Consider the following 26,456-nt stretch of genomic DNA (forward strand, 5'->3'; position numbering starts at 1 on the left):
GAATTGCATGTGGAAATACGGTCAAGGTTTTTTTCGCTCAACTTATGTGGAACCCAAACATCCAAGCGATTAACATAACCAAGCTGGTGCAAAATGATTTTTAACGCTTGATTTGGATATTTTGAGTATGTCAGCTATCTCCCCCCATGGTATAATGTTGACTATCCTCAATTAATGTCTCAATCTGATTGCTATCAACTTCAACTGGTCTACCCGACCGTGGAGCATCGTCCAGTGAGAAACCTCCAGCAAGAAACTTCGCAAACCACGTTTGACACATTCGATCAGTCACAGCACCTTCTCCATACACTGCACAAATCCTTTTTTTGTGTTTCAGTCACATTTTTACCTTTCTTGAAATAATAAAACATAATATGCCGAAAATGTTGCTTTTTTCTTCCATCGTCAATATTAAAATGGCTCCACAAAAATTCACCAATTTTGATTTTTTTTAATGTACCCTGATATGACAGCTGTCACAATACAATCTAACAAAATGTTTTGAATGAAGTTAAAAGACAACTAAGCACTACTAGAGCCATCTTATGGAAAAAACTGAACAAACTTCTTGGCCAACCCAATATTTAATAAGCTTCTACTTATGCCTGATACAGCCCAAGGTATGGCATGGTGAACAAGACCCATTCTCTGTCCTCAAGGAGTTTATAATCCTATTAACACGCGATTGTATTTTTTTACTTTTTGATATAATTTTAGACTTGCAGAAGAGTTGCAAAGATAGTGTAGAGTTCTCATATCACTTTCACACAGCTTTCCCTAATGTTAACACTTTATATAACCATGATACACAACTAGGAAATTCACACTGCTACAATACAGTAACTACAGACTTTAATCTGATTTCCCCAGTTTCTGCACTAATGTCCTTTTTCTGTCCCTCATTACACTTAGCTGTCATGTCTCCCTCTCCTCTAAATTATATTCTTAATAGCTTTTTATCCTGGTTATAGTAACATATTTTCTGAAAAGTTAAAAAAAAAAGATGAAGAAAAAATAAAATATCTGATAATTCCCTTATGAAATGATAAACACTCCTACCACCTATAACCTACTAGTCTTTTTTTCCATGTGTGTACACACATAATTTTACATTTCTTAAACCTAAAAATCTATATAGCCTTTTGCATCTTCTCTTCTCTTACCATTTGATCAGAAACATTTTCCCTTGTTTTTAAGAAGTCTTTAAAAATATTATTTTAATGACAGTATAGATTCCACTGATAATGAATCATAATTAACCATTTCCCTGTTGTTGGACAGGTAAGTTATTTCCCATTTTCTACTACTATAAATAATAGTACAGCGAATATCCTTGAAATATGAAAAACACAATAATATATATTGTGATGGATAAGCACAGGGTTAGTGATGCAGCCAGGAGAAACATCTAACCTAGCTTTGAGGAGTAGAAAATCAGAAAATACTTGTTGGAGGAGATATATCTGAGAGATGGGTTCTGAAGAGTGAGTGTTTTCCTTCATTCATTAGTATTCAAACAAACAACATTTACTGAGTGCCTGTTACACCCAGTTATTATACTAGGACCCAGAGATACAAAAGGGACTATGGCTCTGCAGGGGGAGCTCACTGTCTAGTCAGAGAGGCAGACACTGAAATAGAAAAAGCACAACAGAATGAGGTAAATGCTATGATCACAGTGCTGTTTATGAACAGAGTGCTCTGAGAGTGTACAGAGAAAGCATTTTAAGAATCAATTATAAAAGTAGGCACGAAGAGTTATATCTGAGTTGATAATAACACATATGAAAGGTTTTAGTGAAGTATGATCTTAATGTACGCCAACAATATGAAGGAGTTCCTTAGAATGGGTAAATTATTAACAGGATGCAAAGTATCCAGATGGAGAGAAGTAATAGTTCTATCACATTCGGTACTGGTGAAACAACAGCTAGAGCACCATGCTCACTTCTGAGAACTCTGTTTTTTTTAATCAACTTTATTGAGATATGTCCACACTGAAATGTACCCTCTTAAGTATACATTTTGATGAAATCTGACGAGTTTATACACCCATGTGCCACCACCACCATCAAGATACAGATACAGAACTCTTCCATCATCCCCCAAATTTCCTTGTGCTTCATCCCAGTCAATCCCCCTCACCCCACATCTAGCCCAAAGGAGCCAATGATTTCCCTTCTGTCACTAAAGATTTGTCTTTTTTAGAGCTTCATATAAATGGAATCATATTGTATGGACCTTATTTGCTTCTCTCATCTCTGCATGTTTTTGAGATTCTGCCATGTTGCTGTGCATATCAGTAGCCCATTCCTTTCTATTGTGTGAACATCGTATTTGTAAGACCATGGATAGACTGAAAAAAATCTGGTTAATACTGAAAGGAAGGGCATATGAAGAAACTTTCATGTGGAGAACAGGCTTGTTCTGGGTTATTCCAGACGGTAAGACAAAAACTCATGGCTGCTCACAGAGGCAATAAGGCATTTAAATGAAAGTAGCATGACTGACAAGGATGCTGTTGAAGGGATTCTAAGTTCGGCAAGAGTCTGGTCTTGATATCGTTAATGTTTCTTCCAACCATGAAGGGCCATGATTCTGTAATTCTCATAAATGAGAAAAACCTTATGCCATTATTAACGACTAATAGCATACATTTTTTCAAAGCTAAATTAGCTATTTTGTCAGTCCTAGAGGCAGTACAGCACATAGCTTCAAATGTTATAGATGGGAGTTGGGAGGGAAGTGTTTAAAATCAGACAGATTTAAGTCTAAGTAAGTCTCTATTCTGCTACTTATCTGTGTGCCCAGAACTTACCCTCTCTATGCCATAGTTTCTTCATTTGAAAATTGAAATAATGATGAATATGCTTGCCCCAAACCAAAAGCTGAATAAATCTTGTTGTTATTCCCTAGGGAATGGGATAGAGAATATATGAGATTTCATAGGTAAGGGGAACTAGGAAAGTCCAAGGTATTAAGGGACTGTCTAGAGTGGGGACAGTAAACTGAACCACGGGTCAAATCCTGTCATGGCCTGGTTTTGCATGACCCATTAGCTCTTTTTTTAACCTTCTACATTTTTAAAAGGTTGTAAAAGAAAACAAAGAAGAATATGTGACATAGATCTTATGTGACCCAGAAAGCCTAAAATATTGACTATTTGACCTTTACAGAAAAAGTTGGCCAAACCCCAGGTCTAGAGCAGACAGGGCTCAACGTGGCTGCTGGTGAGTTATATGGCTTTAGAGAGGCAAACATAAAGACTGTCCATCTGGTTAAAGGAGCGCAGCAGGAAGAATTCCTTAAATATGTCTGGGCCCTGAGTTCCTTATCTATAAATTGAAGATAAAAAACGGTATCTCTCAACTTCTGCTTCAGGCCATAATTAAGCAATTAGTACCATACCTGCCCTCCTATTAAAAACAACTAGAAAATTGGGCAAAATATATGAAACAATTGTTTCTGTCATTGAACAACAGTTAGCACTGTGATATCTGATGGAAGGGAACCAAAGAAGTGAGTCCTATGAAGGCTCTAGCTTTCTGCTTGGAGGCACTCTCCAGACTGTGGCAATGGGAGAAAGAATGCAAGCAGAGCACAGTGGGCTAAATGACTGGGTCTCCTTGAGTCTTCCGCTGAATGTGAAATTCTATAAGGCCAGGCAAAGACAAACTATTAGAGAAAACCCAACAATTAGGGAGCTTAAAACTGAACAATACCCAGAATTGATACCCAGATGGGAGACATATGGGTTTCAATCAGCCAGAGTGGAGAAACTTCAATGAATACTCCAAGCATGCAGCAGAGACCCTTAGTAGAGGGCTAAACTCGGAAGCCTAGAATAAAGGCAACTCTAGATCAGGGGTCCCCAACCCCCAGGCCACAGACCGGTACAGGTCCATGGCATGTTAGTAAACAGGCCACACAGCAGGAGGTGAGCGGCGGGTGAGAGAGCGAGGGAAGCTTCATCTGCTGCTCCCCATCGCTCCCCATCACTTGCATCACGCCTAAACCATCCCTCCTCCCCACCCCCATCCATGGAAAAATCGTCTTCCACGAAACCAGTCCCCGGTGCCGAAAAAGGCTGGGGACCGCTGTGCGAGATCCACCCTAAGAGATTAAAAACTAACCCAGAAAGAATCATCTGACCCACAAGTGATTTAACTGCTTGCCAAAATAAAACTTAACCCTCTTTTAAGAAAGACAACAAAATCAAGATACCAAGTGATGTAACATTCACAAAATACAGCATCCAAAAAAAAAAAAATTACTATACATGCAAAGAGGCAGGAAAATGTGACCCATAACTAGGAGAAAAAGTATCAGTTAACAGAAACAGACTCAGAAATGACCAAAATGATAGAACTAGCAGGTAAGGATTTTAAAACAGTTACTATAAATGTGTTCAAGAACTTAAAGAAAAGCATCAACAAAATAAGAAATAAAAGATGAAAAAAATCAAACATAACTTCTAGAGACGAAAAGAAAAATTCATTGGCTAAGGTGAAGAGCACAACAGACACGCCCCAGTGACCTGTAGGACAATATGTAGTCTAACTTATGTGCAATTTCAGACCGAAAAAGTATGTGGGGCGAGGAAGAAAAAATAAGAAATAATGGCTAAAACTTTCCCTAATTTGTTGAAATTTCTAAGCCCAGAGATCTAAGAATCCCAAGAAAAGGATCCCAGGACACAGTGTCATAATCAAATTGCTGAAAACCAGTGAGAGAAAATCTTATAAAGCAGTCAGAGAAAAAAGGCAAATTACACACAGGTGAACAAAGCTAAGAATGACATCTGACTTCCTATGAGAAATAATACAAGATGACAACACAACAGCATCTTCAAGTACAGAAAGATAGAAACTGGCCATCTAAAATTAGACAGTCAGCAAAAATAGCCTTCAAAAATGAAGGAGAAATAGAGATTTTTCAACAAACAAAAGAGGACAGAATTCATTGTCATCAGATCCTTTCTTCAAGAAATGCTGAAGCCTTTCAGGCTAAAGAAAATTAATACAAATGAGACCTCAGATTTAAACAAAAGAATGAAGGGCATTGGAATTGGCAAATATAAATATAAATGTAAATGTAAAAGACTTTTCTTTTTTCAGATTTTTAAAATTTCACTAAAAGCAAAAATGGTAACAATGAATTGTGGGGTTAATAACATATGGAGGAGTAAAAGGTATGATAACAATAGCTTAAAGATATAAGAGGAAAATAAAAGTGTACTTTATAAAGTTTTTACACAATCAATGAAGTGCCACGTTATTTTAAGGCAGATAGTATTAGTTAACGATACATATTTTAAACTCTAGAGCAACAATAAAAATAAAGATTTAAAGCTAATAATCCAACAGAAGAAATAAAATAGTAAAAAAGTAATAACCAGGAAAAGAGGCAAATGACAGACTTAATCCAACCATTTTGAAAATGACATAAGTGTAAACGAGCTAAACACTTCAATTAAAAAGCAAAGATGGTAAGACTGGATTTAAAAACAAAACAAAACAAAACACAAGACCTATCTGCTGTCTAAAAGAAACTCATTTTTAAAAAAGGACAAAGATAGGTTAAAAATTAAAAGATGGAAAAAGATATACCATGCAAACACTAGTCATAAGAAAGCTGGAGTGAAGATATTAATATTACACAATGTAGACTTCAAGACAAGAAATATTACCAGAGATAAAAGAGACATTTTAAATTATAAAGGGCCCAATTCACCAAGAAGACATAACAATCCTAAACGTGTATATACCTAATTATAGACGTTCAAAATACATGAAGTAAAAATGAACAGAACTGAAAGGGGAAATAGACAAATCCATACTTACAGGTGAATATTTCAACACTCCTCTCAGAAATCAATATAATAAGTAGAAAGAAAATCAGTAAGGATATTTAAGATTGAACAACACTATCAACCAACTTGACTTAACTGACATTAATAGCATACTACACCCAAGGACAGTAGAACATGTATTTTTTTCAGATACACATAGAACATTCACTAAAGAAGACTATCACAAGTCTCAACAAATCTCAAAGGACTGAAATCATATAATATGTGCTCTGTGACCACGATATAATTTTTAATCAGAAATCAGAAAAATCCAGAAATATGTTGAAAGTAAGAAACAAATTTATATGTAACACATAGGTCAAATAAGTATCACAAAGCAAATTACAAAATATTTTGAAAATGATATATAAAAATGTATGAGATATAGTTATGGGATATAGCTAAGTAGTGCTAGGAGGGAAATTTATAGTGTTAAATGCTTCTACTAGAAAACAAGAAAGGTTTGAAATCAATGACCGGTTTCCATCCCTAAGAAGCTAGAAGAGCAAATTAAATCTAAAGCAGGTAATATGAAATAATAAAGACTGGAAATCAACCACCACAACAGTAATAACAACAAAAACCCCAGGAAAACAACAGAGAAAATCTATGATATTCAAAGCTACTTCTTTGGAAAGATCAATAAAATTGTTAAACTTGTAGCTAAAGAATAAAGGAAAGAAAACACAAATTACTAATATCAGAAAGAAAGGAAGGGACATTACTACAAATCCTACAGGCATTAAAATAATAATAAAAGAATGTTATGAACAGCTTTATGGCAATACCTAAACAATTCTGATGAAACAGGCAATTCCTTGAAATACATAAATTACCAAAACAAGACAAAAATAGAAAATCCAAATAGCTTAATTATGCACACAAAATTTAGAATCTGCATTAGCTACAAAGCATACTCCTAATATATCTTTATACCTTTTTTGAAATTCATAATAACAAATACGTTACCATGTTTAAATGTACTGGTTTCATATACTCTAAAGTTTCTCCGTATTTATATCCTTTATTTACTCTTAAATTATTAGCTTGACTTATTTCCTATCAGAGAGGGCAATTCTATTACTCTTCTAAGCTCTACTTAACTGCTTAAAATAATCAGCTCTATTTTTAAATTTGACTTTTTTTATTCTTTAATCTGCTAATTGGCTTTTTACAACTTGAGACTATTTTCTTTGCCTGACTTTATAGCAAACTTTTGCTTATTATTTTATGTTAGTCCTACTTAATAGTTTTATTTCTGCTACATTTTATAGTCATTTCCCTTCATCAACCAGCATTTTTTCCTTCAATTAACAACTAGAGGCTCTTGTAAATGTCACAGACCCCAGTTCCCATTCCCTCCAAAATCACACTAAAAGGAAAGAGGCAACTTACACTCCATGAGCCAAAGCTTTGCCAAAAAGTACTTAGAAATCTCTAGTCTGGCTCCCACAATTCACAGTCACATCACAGTAGCTCCTGTTCAATGCAGAGTGTTGAATCCTAGCAAAGCTCCACCAAAAGAGGACAAAAACGAAGAGAGTCCTTGACCTTAACAAAAAAAGCAGTCTATATGTACTTGGCAAAAACAAGGAGTCTGAGGCTCTAAACTGGCAAACAAGCAACCTAGAACACCAATGACTATTTTTTTTTCTCCTGTCCCATATATATGGTGCCAAGCACAAAAACTGGAAAAAAACCAGACTCTGTGTGTATGTGAATGTGAGGGGGCAGGGGTGGGATGGGTAGGATGAGGGAAGTACCACTTAGGGATCTGCACCAAGCAACTTCAAACTGAATGACCTTAAGTTGAATTTCAGCCAGTACTTATTAGGTACGTCCTCATTTACAAGGGTATACATCTAACAGCCTCATCACGACTTGGGAAAAGTAGTTCTCAATTTTTTTTTCTAACAATCTCTGGACAGTCCCCTGGAATGTCCCAGCAGTTTTTATCTCGTTACTATAAGGCCAATTTTTGACATGGTTAGTACTCAATAAATGTTTGTTGAACTAAACAGTAAAACAATCTGGATTCCATATAAAACAAAACTTGACACTTTCCCCAGAAGGATATTCATGTCTAGATGTATTGTGCTCTTACATTTATCATGGATTTAAGAACATAAACAATTTCAGTAATGTTCTTGGTAATAATTGCTAGGACCACCTGCATCTCACTGTCCATATGCTTACCTTGAGAACTACTGACTTGGCCAAGGAGCCAACACCCTACTTCTTAAACGTAAGTGTTCCTTGAAAGTGCACACTGTCAAATATATGCATGCTTTTTGACTTTAAAAAAAAATTATATTTTGCTAAGCAAATCAATAAGTCATTGAATTTTTACTCCTATGTGTGGATAATACTCAGACATTTGCAATTTGGAACAATTAATATTTAAAACATGTCTAAAAAAAAAAAAACATGTCTAACATTTCAAAACTATGCAGTTTGAACAAATAGCTCTAGAAATAAAATTTACACAGGCCAACTAGAACCGAAAAGGTCACTCCACAGTTTAGCATACAATGAACATAAAATCAGTCCAAGTTGGGTTATAATACCTAATCAGAATTTCCCAAACCGTCCCCTGGAAAGTTTGAACTAAAAAAAAAAAAAAAAAAAAAATTTAAAAAGGATCCAAACCCCTAGAAGAGGTACAAAACAAATGGTTAAAAGCTGATTGGGTGAAGGGTGCTGTAGGGCAGGGGAAAGCGTCTACTTTTAATTTATCCTTCTGTACCATTTGGATTTTTGTTTTACTATAAGCATGTATTCCTTTCAGAAAGATTTATTTTTTAAGCTACCACATTAGCTGATAGTAGGAAAGGTTGGTCCTCAGAGAACATGCTGTTCCTTCTGAAACCTTACTGTGCGTTAAACAGGATATGTATTACATGAAGTACTGCACATTTTAAATCTCTTTTCCTTACTATTTATTACCACAAAGCACTCCGAAAGGAGAATGGAGACAAGAACGATGAGATTCTCAACATAAAGCCAGTGAAGTGGAGGAAGTGTCATGTGACAGTGACAGCTGCCTAAGGTATCAAGCTTTGTGAAGAGGTGTCCTAATTTCTATTAACTGGCCTGGAGAGAACAGATTTAATCTCATATCCTGTAGAAGAAAAAAAGGAAAGCAGGTTTCATTTTCTGAAGGTAACAAAAGTAACCAAATATTAGAGCTAAGAAAGTGAATACAGGTCCATAATCCCTTAGCCACAATTCCAAAATCCACAAAAACTTCTGAGAATCAAAAATTTTCTATAATTCATTGGTAGCAAAACTTGATCTGAATTTAACTGGCAGCAAAATCTGACCTGAACTGACATGAGACTATTTATAGTCTACCCACTAAAGTAAGAATAGTCATAGCTTTGGCCACTGAAATATTAATGTATTTGACTATGAAGTGCTACCCCTGACTCTGCAGGGGCGTTACATGTATACAGTAAATATATCTTATAAGCTTTCCAAAAAAAAAAAAAAAATTCTGAATTCTAAGATACAGCTGGCCCTTAGAGTTTCCAGTAAGGGACTATGAACCTAAACATGGGATTTTATTAAAATAGTCCTGTCCATCTCTATCAAAATATATATCTCTTTCTAAAACTATTCCTATAAATCAATTTGAACTAATTAATTTTTAATTAAAACTTATCACTATTAAAATATTCTACTCTGAATGTCTATAATGCTGTAACTGCATTATTAGTTAGAATATTTTATACCACTTCAACATTAAGTCAACTTCTCTCTGAAGGCAACATTAAAATCACCCTTTGACAGGAGTGTGGTATCAGAATGGGGTAAAGATAGTAAAGTTAAAAAAGCAGACCTCTTAAAAAAAAACAAAAACAACAACAAAAAAAAAAGCAGACCTCTGTCAATATGTTTTGATTTTTCTTTTTATGTTTAAAAAAACCCCAAAAACAAAGAGCATAAAATTTTTTTAAAATGTATCAAAGAGGGGCTTCCCTGGTGGCGAGTGGTTGAGAATCTGCCTGCCAATGCAGGGGACACGGGTTCGAGCCCTGGTCTGGGAAGATCCCACATGCCACGGAGCACCTAAGCCCGTGCGCCACAGCTACTGAGCCTGCGCGTCTGGAGCCTGTGCTCCTCAACAACAGAGGGCCGCGACAGCGAGAGGCCCGCGCACCGCGATGAAGAGTGGCCCCCGCTCGCCGCAACTAGAGAAAGCCCTCGCACAGAAACGAAGACCCAACACAGCCATAAATTAATTAATTAATTAATTAATGTATCATAGAGGAACATAGATTTTAAAAGTTAACAAACACCGATTTAAATAATTAAAAGAATAAAAATCAAAAAGAAGTCACAGAATCCAAGTAGTTACCAAGGAATAGAATACAAAATAAAAGTCAAGGAACAGAACATGTACAAGTAAGGAAAATTATATATTTTAGCCCAGTTACGTGTCAATTCTATTATAATATACGATTAAATGACAAATAATAACAAAGCCTGCAAAACTCAAAGGTCTCTATTACAGAAAGAAAACTATAAAGCCAGAGTAAAGCAAGAACTAAGACATAAGACTACTAAGAATCATTAATTACAATGATGAGTAACTTAGAAGATTTCACATGAAAAATAGGGGTAGAATGAACATTTTAATAAACATAAGTACAGTACTATATTTTAAACCCTGGTATCTAGGTGAAATAAAATTTGTTAATTTTTTTTTTTTTTTAACTATACGCCAATCCTCCCTCCCTCCCCGACTCTCTCTCACATACAGAACTAGCAAATGCTAGGAACAATGCAGCCAAACAGGAACCTCATTTCACAACTGGTGGACATGAAAGCAGTAAACCCCCCCCCACACCCTTTTTCTTAACATCTTTATTGGAGTATAGTTGCTTTACAATGGTGTGTTAGTTTCTGCTGTATAACAAAGTGAATCATCTATACATATACATATATCCCCATATCTCCTCCCTCTTGCGTCTCCCTCCCACCCTCCCTATCCCACCCCTCTAGATGGTCACAAAGCACGGAGCTGAGCTCCCTGCGTTATGTGGCTGCTTCCCACTAGCTATCTATTTTATATGTGATAGTGTATGTAACTCCATGCCACTCTCTCACTTCGTCCCAACTTACCCTCCCCCCCTCCCTGTGTCCTCAAGTCCATTCTCTACATCTGCGTCTTTATTCCTGTCCTGCCCTAAGTTCTTCATAACCTTTTTTTTTTTTTTAGATTCCATATATGTGTGTTAGCATACAGTATTTGTTTTTCTCTTTCTGACTTACTTCACTCTGTATGACAGACTCTAGGTCCATCCACCTCACCACAAATAACTCAGTTTTGTTTCTTTTCATAGCTGAATAATATGCCATTGTATATATGTGCCACATCTTCTTTATCCATTCATCTGTCGATGGACACTTAGGTTGCTTTCATGACCTGGCTATTGTAAATAGTGCTGCAATGAACATTCGGGTGCATGTGTCTTTTTTTTTTTTTTGCGGTACACAGGCCTCTCACTGTTGTGGCCTCCTCCCGTTGCGGAGCACGCGCAGACTCAGCGGCCATGGCTCACGGGCCTAGCCACTCCGCGGCATGTGGGATCTTCCCGGACCGGGGCACGAACCCGTGTCCCCTGCATTGGCAGGCGGACTCTCAACCATTGTGCCACCAGGGAAGCCCATGTGTCTTTTTTTTAATTAATTAATTAATTTTTGGCTATATTGGGTCTTTGTTGCTGTGTGCGGGCTTCCTCTAGCTGCTGTGAGCAGGGGCTACTCCTCGTTGCAGTGCGAGGGCTTCTCACTGTTGTGACTTCTCTTGTTGTGGAGCATGGGCTCTAGGCACGCAGGCTTCAGTAGTTGTGGCACATGGGCTCAGTAGTTGTGGCTTGAAGGCTCTAGAGCTCAGGCTCAGTAGTTGTGGCACACGGGCTTAGCTAACCCATGGCATGTGGGATCTTCCTGGACCAGGGATCAAACCTGTGCCCCTGCATTGGCAGGCAGATTCTTAACCACTGTACCACCAGGGAAGCCCGCATGTGTCTTTTTGAATTATGGTTTTCTCTGGGTATATGCCCAGTAGTGGGATTGCTGGATCATATGGTAATTCTATTTTTAGTTTTTTAAGGAACCTCCATACTGTTCTCCATAGTGGCTGTATCAATTTACATCCCCACCAACAGTGAAAGAGGGTTCCCTTTTCTCCACACCCTTTCCACCATTTATCGTTTGTAGACTTTTGATGATGGCCATTCTGACCATGTGAGGTGATACCTCACTGTAGTTTTGATTTGCATTTCTCTAATGATTAGTGATGTTGAGCATTCTTTCATGTGTTTGTTGGCTATCTGTATATCTTCTTTGGAGAAATGTCTATTTAGGTCTTCTGCCCATTTTTGGACTGGGTTGCTTGTTTTTTTGATATTGAGCTGCATGAGCTGCTTGTAAATTTTGGAGATTAATCCTTTGTCAGTTGCTTCATTTGCAAATATTTTCTCCCATTCTGAGGGTTGTCTTTTTGTCTTGTTTATGGTTTCCTTTGCTGGGCAAAAGCTTTTAAGTTTCATTAGGTCCCCTTTGTTTATTTTTGTTTTTATTTCCATTTCTCTAGGAGGTGGGTCAAAAAGGATCTTGCTGTGATGTATGTATCTAAGAATTTTATAGTGTCTGGCCTTACATTTAGGTCTTTAATACATTTTGAGTTTATTTTTATGTTTGGGGTTAGGAATTGTTCTAATTTCATTCTTTTACATGTAGCTGTCCAGTTTTCCCAGCACCACTTATTGAAGAGGCTGTCTTTTCTCCATTGTATATTCTTGCCTCCTTTATCAAAAATAAGGTGACCATATGTGCATGGGTTTATCTCTGGGCTTTCTATCCTGTTCCATTGATCTATATTTCTGTTTTTGTGCCAGTACCATACTGTTTTGATTACTGTAGCTTCGTAGTATAGTCTGAAGTCAGGGAGCCTGATTCCTCCAGCTCCGTTTTTCTTTCTCAAGATTGCTTTGGCTATTTGGGGTCTTTTGTGTTTCCATACAAATTGTGAAACTTTTTGTTCTAGTTCTGTGAAAAATGCCATTGGTAGCTTGATAGGAATTGCATTGAATCTGTAGATTGCTTTGGGTAGTATAGTCATTTTCACAATGTTAATTCTTCCAACCCAAGAACATGGTATATCTCTCCATCTGTTTGTATCATCTTTAATTTCTTTCATCAGTGTCTTATAGTTTTCTGCATATAATCTTTTGTCTCCTTAGATAGGTTTATTCCTAGGTATTTTATCCTTTTTGTTGCAATGGTAAATGGGAGTGTTTCCTTAATTTCTCTTTCAGATTTTTCATCATTAGTATATAGGAAGGCAAGAGATTTCTGTGCATTAATTTTGTATCGTCCTACTTTACCAAATTCATTGATTAGCTCTAGTAGCTTTCTGGTAGCATCTTTAGGATTCTCTACGTATAGTATCATGTCATCTGCAAACAGTGACAACTTTACTTCTTCTTTTCTGATTTGGATTCCTTTTCTTTCTTTTCCTTCTCTGATTGCTGTAGCTAAAACTTCCCAAACTGTGTTGAATAACAGTGGTGAGAGTGGGCAACCTTGTCTTGTTCCTGATCTTAGTGGAAATGGTTTCAGTTTTTCACCACTGAGAACGATGTTGGCTGTGGGTTTGTCCTTTATTATGTTGAGGTAGGTTCCCTCTATGCCTACTTTCTGGAGGGTTTTTATCATAAACGGGTATTGAATTTTGTCAAAAGCTTTTTCTGCATCTATTGAGATGTTCATATGGTTTTTATCCTTCAATTTGTTAATCTGGTGTATCACACTGATTGATAAAAGCCCTTTTAATAAATGTGTGGGGTAGAGAAGAACCCCAAATTATATCTGTGCAAAGGAAGCACTCACAAAGTTATACTACTCAAAGAAACTAAAGACTGAAAAATAACTCAAAACACTCCTTAAAGCAGTATTAGTAAAAAAAATGGTCATTGCTACATCCTGGAAATGAAGGATAATGCTATCTTTACAAGTATTATTTATTAAATTGTGGTTCGTACTATCCAAGAAAAATAACAATGTTGCCATCAGAAATAGTACATATGAGAACATCACTGATATATGGAATTCTAATTAAAAATAAAAATTAAAAACATCAGAGTAAGTTTGGATCTTAGAAGTCCATGTTACATATAAGAATTTAAAAGAAAAATTTCCCAACGTAATCTCCCTTTTACTTAAACAAAACAGAAATGGAAGGAAAGAAGAGAGAGAGAAAAAAAAAAAAGACAACAAAAAGATACCAGAACATCAAGGATAAAGAGCAAGCCAAGAAGACATCCTGTAAGTAAAAGAGTTTCCAAACTCACTATTATAAGATTTACTATAAAAGAAATGTAAAGCTATAAATTCAGTTAACTAAAAATACAAAGTTAAAGAAAATCAAAGTTGAAAGCTAAAAATCTAAGATTTTAATCCATTAAGAATATGTTTTAAAAGTCCTTGTTTCCTAATGGAGGGGTGGGGCTGGGACTAATGGGACCTTCAGGTACTAGAAAACAAAGACTGTGAGAAAAGAATTTTACCTCCACCCCAAAGAATTATACTCAGTGATTAAGGTTGCATATAATGTAGTGTATATACCAATCTACTAGGTTCTAAGAATATTCCTGGTTAATTACATAACGGATCCAGATTCAAGGCATCTTTGTGAACTAGATCATTCACATAATTCCTACAGTGTAAGACAGATACAGATACGTGCGTGCTCATGCTACCGGAATTCAACATCTTACACAAATAACTTTAAATCATGATGCATTAATAATGCTGTACAGGTATCAAAATCCAACCTTATATCCTTTTATATCATGCAGTATATTTTGACAGGGTGATCTTAGTGTCCCTACACAAAAATTAGTTGACTATCATGATTTAAGAAGCTTCCGCAGTTAAGACTGCAGTATACTGAGGAAATGTACAAAAGTATCCAGATATCAATGAGTTTATAATCAAGTTGGAGAGAGAGAATCACATAAAAACAATGTGAGAAAGCTTTAGTAAGCAGTTAAGTGCCAGCTGTAAATATAAACTGAAAAAATTTTGCAACTCCTATTTTGCAAAACGGTTTACAAATGGCACAAGGAAATTTGCCTCATTACTTTGAAATCATTTTGGACCCCAATCCATTTGTTGCAAATGACAAAATTTCATTATTTTTTATCCCCGAGTAGTAGTCCATCGTATATGTCTTAGTTGCGGCACACGGGATCTTCACTGCAGTGTGCAGGCTCTCTGGTTGTGGCATGCGGATTCCAGAGCATGTGGGCTCAGTAGTTGCAGCATGTGGGCTCTCTAGCTGTGGAGCACGGTTTCTAGAGCATGCAGGCTTAGCTGCCCCACAGCATGTGGAATCTTAGTTCCCCGACCAGGGATCGAACCCTCGTCCCCTGCATTGGAAGGCAGATTCTTAACCACTGGGCCACCAAGGAAGTCTCACGTATCTTTTCAAATTAGTGTTTTCTTTTTTTTTTTCAGATACATACCCAGGTGTGAAATTGCTGGGTCATATGGTAGTACCATTTTTAGATTTTTGAGAAGACTCCATACTGTTTCATACAGTGGGTGCACCTATTTACACTCCCACCAACAGTGTACAAGTGTGTTCCCTTTTCTCCACATCCTCGCCAACATTTGTTATTTGGTTATATCATTTCTATTATGGTACTTGAGGTCTTGCCAGTACAATAAGGCAAGAACTAAAACTCAAAGATTAGATAGTAAAATTGTCTTTCTTTGTAAATGATATAATTGTGTATATAAAAAACCAAAATGACCTACAAAAATGCCACTAGAAGTAATGAATGAAATTTTATTTATGTGATTGATTAGAGTCACAATCATATCAATAAAAATACATTGTATCGGACTTCCCTGATGGCGCAGTGGTTAAGAATCCGCCTGCCAATGCAGGGGATGTGGGTTCAATCCCTGGTCTGGGAAGATCCCATATGCCACAGAGCAACTAAGCCCGTGCGCCACAACTAATGAAGCCCATGTGCTCTAGGGCCCACGTGCTGCAACTACTGAGCCCACATGCTGCAACTACTAAAGCCCGCGCACCTAGAGCCCATGCTACGCAGCAAGAGAAGCCGCCACAATGAGAGCCCGCGCACCAGAGTAGCCCCCACTCGCCGCAACTAGAGAAAGCCTGCATGCAGCAAAGAAGACTCAACACAGCTAAATAAATAATAAATAAATAAATAAATAAAACACTGTATCTAAATGAAGAGGTCTTTAATAATGAAGGACTTCCAGGGGCTTCCCTGCTGGCGCAGTGGTTATGAATCCGCCTGCCAATGCAGGGGACATGGGTTCGATCCCTGGTCCGGGAAGATTCCACATGACACAGTAAGCCCGTGAGCCACAACTACTGAAGCCCGTACGCCTACAGCCCATGCTTCGCAACAAGAGAAGCCACTGCAATGAGAACCCTGTGCAGCACAACGAAGAGTAGCCCCCGCTAGCTACAACTAGAGAACGCCCGCGTGCAGCAATGAAAACCCAATGCAGCCAAAAATAAATAAATAAACCTATTAAAAAAAATAATGAAGGACTTCTAGGAAGACAGTTTAGAGAATGCTTTTTAAGAGTGAGAAGGAAAATGGTTTGGAATCCAGAAACAAGGCAGAATATTTTACGTAAAGCCCTTATAAAGTATGGGGACAAAAAGGGAGAAAATCATATAAAATACAGAGAAAAGATTGTAGGGGAGAAGGCAAAGATTCAAAACTAGGGAATGATAGTTGATAGATGGAAGCATTAAAGGATCTGGCTCAGACAGAGAGGTTTGGATTTCACAGAATAAGAAAGGTTGATCAAGAAGGGAAAAGAAAATAGTGTATGTTGGAAATGTTTTCTGGAGAGAAACTAGGAATAGGATCACTGACAGAAAGCTATTTTAATAATCCAGACATAGGCTGAGGATGACTTAGAAGCAGGATGGTGGCATGAAAATGAAAATGAGAGGCTTGAAGTCCAAAGCCATAGAGAAAAGAGCTGAAAGATGTGGCAATGTTTCAAGATTCAGTGTTTCCGGATTTCAAGATTCAGGTATTGGGAGGATGGTTACCAATGATGGGACCCAACTGAGTGAACAAATCATTTAGGGAGGTGCAGCAGAGGCCCATCTCTGTCCTCCAGAGTTACCTTTTTGAAAGGCACCCTGAATGCTAAACCCAAGGTCTGAAAAATAGGAGGTGAAAGGAAAACAAGAGAAAATGACATTAAATACACGTTTAAGTGCAGTAAATAAAAGTTTAGAGGGCATCTGCTTCAAAAGCAAACACGCTGCATCAGTGTGGAGCCCTGGCTCTGGCAGGTTCGCGAAGCGTAGGGTGATGTCACAATGTGCTGAGGCCGCCTCACAAGCTGTGTGTGGGGCACAGGGTCCCCTGTTTAAAGTTTTCAAACCAGCCCTTACTGGCTTGAAATGTGATGTCTTTTGCATTTTCATTCTCCTGTTTTGTTTTTGTTATTTCCACAAAGAGCCTTTTCACTAATTCTCTGGTGTTTTAAAACTAATGTTTTCCCCTTTGGGTCCGGGTTTTGGCCATATATTGGGAATATGGGGGAATAAAGAGACCTTCTCCTGCATGATTTAAGTGGGAATCAATAATCAGTGTGCCCTTTTGTTTAAAGGGATAGAGCCAAACTGCAAAATAAAAACATCATAAATTTTAAACATTTTGGTATAAAATATAAAACTTTTATAGAGAAAATAAGGTTGACAAAAGAGTAGCTGTTGAAGGTTTATTTTAACATCTGTTGCCCATGCTACATCTTAAGTAGAGAGTTCTACACTTAAAAGTCCCAAAGAGATATACATCTGGGTAAAATACCTCCTCATGAAAGGGATATTACTGAGCATGATACACCATTAGCAAGATTTTTACAGAAGGAAAAACATCTAGCTCCTCAGAGGACCTTGGCTTCATCTTTCACTCCTTCCTCCACATCAGAACCCAGAAGATGCTCAAGACATTTCCCTTGATATACTTGAGACAGGAGATAAAGGGGTAGGGCACAACCATTAAAAGAATGACACAGCCATTGAGGACACAACAAAAACTGGTTAGAACCTACTAGGCCCAAGATGGTGCTCACTGTAATGCATTAGCATATGCTAAATGACACACCCACAGGCACCATGACAGTTCCGAGGCCATAAAAGGCCAAAAGGTGGGTGGTGCCCAATTCCTGGAAATCCCTGGCCCTTTCCCAAAATAGTTGGAATAATCCTCCCACTTATTAGTCTATGCAATTACCCAGCCCATTAAAAACTAACCACCCTGTACTGGGCAGCTCTTGTCTTCTGAGACAGACCACACTCTGTCTATGGAGTGTGTATCTCTCTAAATAAACCCGCTTTCACTTTACTATGGCTCACTCTTGAATTCTTTCCTGTGTAAAGCCAAGGACCCTCACTTGGCAGCCGGGCCCAGGAACTTGCCTGAGACCTGGAACATGACCATCCTCATGTGTCCCATTTTCCTGCAACATAATGACCTGGGCCTAAGTTAGGAAGCCTGGACCTCTTCCACTTTTGGAGGTTTTTACTACGTTTTAAAATAAACACATGCCAAGAAAGCATTATAAAAACTGTGGTACATTTTAAATGTATACATGTAATTAACCCTTCTAGGGAAAGAATACAATGTAACTGTACTGGTCCCAAGATACAGGATTAACAAACATGTTAATTTGTCATAAATCACAGATCGTATGATCTGGCAACTGGAACAAGTTTAAAGTTACAGTCAATATGTCCTTCCAGGGACTTCCCTGGCGGTCCAGTGGTTAAGACTCCACGCTCTCAATGCAGGGGACACAGGTTCGATGCCTGGTCAGGGAACTAAGATCCCACATGCCACAGAGCGTGGCCAAAAAAACAAAAACAAAACAAAAGCAAAAATAACATCTCCTTCCAATCCTGTGGATTTCTCTCTTAGACTGCTTACACCTACTATATGCAAATCATTCTGCTGAGTGCCACAGAAAAAAACAAAAGTAGTATAAACTGTTTTAGGCTCACGGTATCCAAGAGAGAATCCTGACTTCTCCCTCTTCTCTAGTTGAGGAAATTCCATCAATTATCACTCCACTCTCCTTGGTCCTTCCTGAAATTGCACCTTGAACCCACAATCTTCCAACTGAAACCACACAACTCATCTCAGAACTTAATGAAGCTCAGGTTCTTTATGACTTGGCGCAGAAGGAATTCAGCGAGAGGCAAAGTGACAGGGAAGTAATAGATTTATTAATATCCTTTGTAAAGAGGTTGCAGGAAAATGGGGCATGAGAGGATGGTCACGTCCCAGGTCTCGGGCGGGTTCCAGGGATAGGCCACCAAGTGAGGGTCCTTGGCTTAGCACAGGAAAGAATTCAAGAGTGAGCCACAGGAAAGTGAAAGCGGGTTTACTGAGGGAAAAACACACTCCACAGACAGAGTGTGGGCCGTCTCAAAAGGCGAGAGCAGCCCCCAAATATGGGGTGCTTAGTGTTTATGGACTGGGTTCATAAGCTAATGAGTGGGAGGATTAGTCCAACTATTTTGGGGGGAAGGGGCGGCAACTTCCAGGAACTGGGCCACCACCTACTTTTTGCCCTTTTACGGTCAGCCTCAGAACTGTCATGGTGCCCACGGGTGTGTCATTTAGCATGTTTTACAATGAGCGTATAACGAGGCTCAAGGGCTACTGGAAGTTGAATCTTGCTGCCATCCTGGGCCTAATCAGTTCTAACCAGTTTATGTTACATCCTCAATAGCTAAGTCCTTCTTTTAAAGGTTCTGCCCTGCCCTCTTCCCTCCTGTCTCATTCCTACACCTTTTAAACAGATTTTCTATCTTGCCTTAAGATGTTGTGCCTTCTCAACCTCACCCTGCTTCCCATTTTCTCCTTCCTTTCTTTTCCAAACATCTTAAACTACACTCACTGCTATCACTTTCCCTACCATCCATTATCTCCTTAGCCCCTTGTAATGTAGGTCAATAAACAAACACACAGAAATCTGTAGCAATCGACATTGTAACAGGTCAATTATCATCTTCTGAATGTGATCAGCACTACCAGAGCTTAATCACCTCATTCTGAAAACTATCAAGTTCTGAATATGAAAATCTGAGGAAACACTGGTTAGCCAACAAAGTACAGACATCTCACAATTGTACTTAAAAACAATAATAGAATGAAAGATAGCAAGAGTTGAGGTGAATTAGGGAAAAGGAGGCACTACTTAAGAATAACAGGGCTGAGAAAGAGGAATAGAAGGGGACACGAAAGCAAAGAGCTGTTAAACTAAAGAGGTATAAAATGAATGAAAATGGACTAAATTTCCATTCAATGAACCTTCCTTTCTTCACTTTTAGTTGAGAATCAAATTAAACTAATGCTGGTTCGGTGAACCACTTAAAGACTTACAGATAAGTAAAATTAAAACTTCAAGCTGTAGAAGTCGTCTTTCCCAGTGCAGGTACCTGGAGGTCCTTCTGGGTAATCCTTTCTGATTTCATCCCTTTCACTGGTTCAGCATCTGGCCCATCAGCACTCGCCTCAGGCAATCTGGAGGTCATTTCCTTTACTCTCCACTCCTGGGTAAGCTTAAATGAGTTACTGCTTTCTAACTCCACCTGGAATCGTTTGCATGGCTACAGGTACTATACTCAAGCAACTACGTTAATTAGAAGCAACAAGCATCATTCTGGTTTATGATTAGCTTCTGTGAATGGTACTTTATAATGCCTTTATGAATTCAAATGTACGGAATCACAACATTATTTCCAAGATTATTTCCAGTTCTGAAATGTAATCTAAGAGTCTGAGTCTGACATGACACGGTTAGCCTGTAAGTCAGCTGTTGGCCCTGTACCCCAACGCCAGCTTTATAAAAGCACACCACTGTGCCATCCTCTCCACATACTAAATGAGCTCCTTCGGGCCTCTGTGCAGGCTGTTCGCTCTGCCTGAAATGCCCTTCCTCTATGACTTACTGGAAGTGTCACCTTCCCTGGAACAGCTTTCTGGACCTCCAGTTGTGTGGACAACTTTCCTTTTCACCCCTGCCCCCTCCCCTATATGCCTACTATAGCACTTATTGCACTAAATGGCACTCATTTGTGTATGTGTCTGCCTTGCCCACTTCGCTGTGCACTCCTCGGGAGCAAAGATCTCTTCTCATCCCATCCTTGTAGTCCTAGCTGCTAACCTAGCATTCAGCACATGGTGTGCACTCAAACGTTCAGTGAAACTGCAGTCATGTGAGTCCCGACCACATAAAAAAATTGTTTAAAGGAATAACCATTCTGATTATTTTTACTAATAAGGATTAAAAAGATACTCATTAAACTCTACAGTGGGGAGTTCCCTGGTGGCCTAGTGGTTAGGATTCCGGGCTTTCACTGCCGTGGCCCAGGTTCAATCCCTAGTCCAGGAACTGAGATCCCACAAGCCACACAACATGGCCAAAACAACAACAGAAAAAAACTCTACAATGACCAGATAAATTTCAGACAAATTAAAAATTTTTCATTACAATATTCTTTCTGTAATATTAAAATGTTTACCTATTACAAGTAGAAACTAAGAAAAAAATAGAACCCAGAGACAATCTAAAATGGAAAGCCCCTCCCTGCCCCCATATATTTAATTTATTTAAATCATTAGAATGATTTTTGTTGTTGTTGTTGTTTTGCGGTATGCGGGCCTCTCACTCTTGTGGCCTCTCCCGTTGCGGAGCACAGTCTCCGGACGCGCAGGCTCGGCGGCCATGGCTCACGGGCCCAGCCGCCCCGCGGCATGTGGGATCTTCCCGGACCGGGGCACGAACCCATGTCCCCTGCATTGGCAGGCAGACCCTCAACCACTGCGCCACCAGGGAAGCCCTAAAATGGATTTTTTTTAATTCTATTTTTAGTTCTCTTTCTTAATTTATTTGAAAAATATTCACTCAGGACCTACTATGTGCAATTTACAGTGCTAAATACTGGTGATAAAAATGTGAACAAAACAGACAAGGTATGGGGCTTCCCTGGTGGCGCAGTGGTTGAGAGTCTGCCTGCCAATGCAGGGGACACGGGTTCGAGCCCTGGTCCGGGAAGATCCCGCATGCCGCGAAGCAGCTAAGCCCGTGCGCCACAACTGCCGAGGCTGCGCTCTAGAGCCCGCAAGCCACAACTGCTGAGGCCCGTGTGCCTGGAGCCCGTGCTCCGCAACAAGAGAAGCCCCTGCTCGCCACAACTAGAGAAAGCCCGCGTGCAGCAACGAAGACCCAACGCAGCCAAAAATAATAAAATAAATTTATTTTTTTAAAAAAGTATTTTTATTCACATAGCTATTTTCTAGCAGGGAAAACAATATACAAATTAAATGATTACTTAATTACAACTATATTAAGTGCTCTGAATTTTTAAAAGCAGCACAGCTCCTAATCTGGGGTGGGGATGCTTAGAAAGTCACTACAGAAGTGACATATAAACTGGGCTCTGAGGATGAAGAGGCATCAACTAGGGTTGGGGTGGGGGGCCTCCAGACCATGGAATAGCAAGTGCAAGGAAGAGACCTTGAGTGGGGAGGAATATGCATTTTCAGGAACCAGAAGGTCGGTGTGGCAAGAGTACAGGCAACCAAGCGGAGGACAGGAAATGTGGCAGGGTCTTCCCTGGGCATTCGGCGAGCAAGACAGAACAGGTGCTTATTCTCATGAAGTTTATATTCCAGAGGGCAGATGCAGGGTTTGGGGACTCATTAACAGTTTAAGTAGGGAGAAATGTGACCAGTTACACCTGTTTTTCAGTTAAATGTTGTATATTTGAGGTATAACATACACAGAAACAGATATGTAGTTTTAAACGATTATTCCTGCGCAGTTTCAACAATTCTCTGAGGCAGAGAATTCTCTACTACAAAAGAAAAAGCTAAGGTTCTGCAAAACAGATTATTTGAGGATATTTATTCAACAAACTTTTGAGTGCCTACAATACAGCAGGCACAGTACAGTGTGTGCATTCCTACAGAGACGAACGCAACAGTCTTGCTCTTAAGAAACTCACAATCTGATGGGAGAGGACAGATCTAGAAACACTATATAGTGTAGTCCATGATAGAAATGAGGAAAGTATAAGGGAGCAGAGAGGAATTCAATCTTCCTAGGAAGAATGAATCATTTCATCTCTGTGTTAAAGCTGCATTTTTTTCATACTATTAGTTTTTGAATTCTCAATCATTCCCGTACTTGGAACACAGTAGGTACTCAAGCATATGTCTATGATACAAACCAACCAGGTTTCAACTTCTAGTTCAGTGCCTTTCCAGTAACTAAACATGCCCCTAACTGGAAGAGCATGCATTAATTCCAAGGAGCTCTTCTTTTGAAGCTGCTTTCCAAGCCAGCTTACAAACCACCAAAGAAAGTAAGTATCATTAAAGTCAAAACCTCATTTTTTTACCCAGCCTGAAAACCCATAACAAGATCTAAACATAGTTATTTTTTTAAAGCAAATCTTCATTCAGAAGAAATTATCCTATGAAGACAATCAAGAAACCGCCATCTAGTCCTTCATAATTCATAATCTCTGTCCTCAAAGAACTTATATTTTGGTTTCTAATTGGAAAGATAAAACGTAGCACATAGAAAGAATAAAACAAAATACAAGGTAGCATTTGTTCATTGATTTAACATATTTACAGACTGCTTACTACAGGCCAGGTAAGGAGCCATCTTAGGGATGCAAAAATGAGCAGGACAAAAGCCTGCCTTCAAGGAACTCAGTCTTATGGAGGAAGCCAAGAATAACACAGCCCAGGGCAATAAGAGCTGTAATTCAGCAGGTACGCACAGATGAGAACACAGTTGCCATTGGTTCTAATTCATCAGGCACCTATACCTATGCTTTATCAGTTATTAAATATTTTAACACTACCTCTGATTATAATACAAACTGATAAATAATTGCTATATGAAAAAACAACGACACGAAAAAATTAACATTAAAATGGCTCAGAGGAGATGGTGAGAACTGAAGTTTAGGGATGGTCTTAGGATCCTCCGGGTTTCTCAGCAAGGAAGGTTAGCATATTTGGATAAGGAGCTGGTTGTAGGGAAGGGGAACAGAGTTACCAAAAAGCCAGTGGTGGCAATTACCCAGGTATAGCCCTCCATCTGTGTTGAGGACATGGTTTAGAGTTGTGCTGTCCAGCATGGTAGCCACTAGCCACATGCAGCTACTGAGCACTGGAAATGTGCTTAGTCTGAATTGAGATGTATTAAATGAAAAGTATCCTCCAGATTTCAGAGTTTCACATGAAAAACAGGATGTAAAGCACCTCTCTCTCTCTCTCTCTCTCTCTCTATATATATATATATATATTTTTTTTTTTTTACTGATTATGTTTACATAATATTCTGGATATACTGAAGTAAATAAAGCGTTATGAAAATCAATTTCACCTTTTTCTTCTACCTTTCTAATGTGGCTACTAGAAAATTTAAAATTACATGCGTGGCTCACATTTGTGGCTTGCATTCTATTTCTCCTGCACAGTGCTAGTCCAGAGAGTGTTAAACAACAAACTAAGGAGTTTAATTCCTTGAGGCAATGAAACACTATTCAATGTTTTCAAACTTAGGTGCTTGTGGTAGATTTGGGGAGGGGACAGGAAACATAAACAAAGCACTGTTTCAGGAAGACTAGCGTGGGGGCAATCCCTAGCTTCAAGACACTAGAGGCAGTTGTCAATGTCAAAAGGCCAGCAAATGTCAAAGGGTAAGCAGGCTCAGCTGGAAAGTATACAAGGTCTTTAGAAGTCCCATGCTGGGTGTAGAGAGGAGGAAGAAATCAAGAGCAGGGTGAGGTGAGGGAAGAGTAACAGCTGCAAGCACTGACATGAGCCTGGATAACCAAGGTGCACTGCTCAGCGGACTAGCAAGCCCAGCCCTGGTTTAGGTTTAGGTTAGACCTCAACTGGCTCAGTGGTAAAGGCTCCCAGGCGGAGGTGCAATTCAAGAGAACAAAATCGGTGTTCACTTTAGTGATTTCAGATCTATCTCTATGTGGCAAGACCTCCACCAGTGGGATCAAGTCCAGAGAAGGTAGGAAGTAGAAAGCAAGGCTACCAGAAACTACAAGATAGCGATAAATTATGAAAGCAAAAGCCCAGACTTACAACACTGCCAGCAAATATTTACTGAGAGTTTGCTGTATGCCTGATACTTGGCTCGGCTCTGGAGGCATGGGAAGCAAAACAGACGTGGTCCTGAATCACAAACTGTAGCGAGAGCTATGAAGAAAGAACAGGAGCTCTGAGAGACCTAATTAAGGGTGGATGGGAGTAATGGGGTGAGGTCATAAAGGAAAGACTCTCTGAAGAAGTGACAATTTCATCTGAACCCTGAAGTCAGGTGGGTAAAGACTAGGGGGGAAGAACAGCCCAAGCCAGGAGAGTGGTATGTACAAAAACCTTACGGCTGGAAAAGGCTTGGGTAATTCAAAGAATTGAAAGAAAGGCTGTGTAGTTAGAATGTCAGGAAGGCAGGTGGGCCATATAAAGGTGAGAGAAGGCTGGAGAGGCAGGCAGAGGCCAGATCTTGCAAAGCCTCAAAGGATGAAAAATAAAATCCTAAACGGGTCTGAGTGCAATGGGAAGCCGTGAGGGGTTTTGACCAGGGAAATCCTGATGGGTTCTAAGTGTTCCAACCACCTATGCTCTGCTCAGCCTACTGAACAGAAGCCGGCTTGGCAGCAAACAGGCAGGACCCAGCATTTGTAGCTGAGTAGCAGGATACCTGGTCTGGGGTAAGAGTTTAATATAAGCCCCTTCAAGTGTTCCAGGGTTACAAGGTTGGGAGAAGGATGGCACCACCAAAAAATATAGAAAAATCTGATGGAAGAGCTGGTTTGGGAGCCATTAGCTGGGAGGCAAAGTCAGGCACAACTCTAAACATACCGGGTATGAAGGACTAGGGAAGAATTCCAGCAGGTAAATATGGATGTTGTTTAGAGAATGGAAGAGAGATGAGGCATGGATCCTCAGGTTAATAGACAGAAGTGATATAGTTTAAATCCCAAAAGTAAATAACGTTTTCAAGGAGTAGAAAAAGAGAAAAAAATAAAAAAAGACAACAAAAAGAGCCTGAGTTTGATCCTTAGAGTTAATTTCTCTCTGGGATGGAAGTCAGGAAAAAGGGCTCTCAAAAGGGATAGAGCATGAGTGAGTCTTTTTGGAGTGATGGAACTGTTCTGTATCCTGATTATGGTGATGGTCACATGTATCTGTACATGTACTAACATTCACAGAAACGTACACACGCTAAAAGTCATTGTTATTATATGTTATTTTAAAAGTAAAATAAAAATGTTTTTAAAGGCTGGGATAGTCAAAAGGACTGAGCTACAGGGAGACAGCACAGAACAGGATAAAGCCCGAAAGGATGCTCTGGGAAATTTAACCATTAAATTAAATGGCAACCTTGGAAAACGCCTCAGTGAGTGGTGGTGAGGTTAAAAGCCAGGCTGCAAAGGTTCAAGGATGACTAAGTAGTGAAGGGAAGCAGTCAG

At 39.0% G+C, this 26,456-nt stretch overlaps 1 protein-coding gene across 6 annotated transcripts in view; it reads right to left on the reverse strand.

Annotated features, from left to right (window-relative positions):
* Positions 1 to 26,456, reverse strand: part of TNRC6B (trinucleotide repeat containing adaptor 6B) — a 261,599-nt gene that overhangs the window by 232,207 nt on the left and 2,936 nt on the right. Inside the window, exon 2 of one of the 6 annotated variants that reach the window (XM_032645300.1) lies at positions 2,819 to 2,912. The exons of the other annotated variants lie outside the window; for them this stretch is intronic. The gene's annotated coding sequence lies outside the window, so the exon portion shown is untranslated. The remainder of the gene's footprint in view (positions 1 to 2,818; positions 2,913 to 26,456) is intronic. 6 annotated transcript variants of the gene reach the window in all.

Source organism: Phocoena sinus, chromosome 10 (genome assembly GCF_008692025.1).
Source record: "Phocoena sinus isolate mPhoSin1 chromosome 10, mPhoSin1.pri, whole genome shotgun sequence".
NCBI classification, from domain to species: domain Eukaryota; kingdom Metazoa; phylum Chordata; class Mammalia; order Artiodactyla; family Phocoenidae; genus Phocoena; species Phocoena sinus.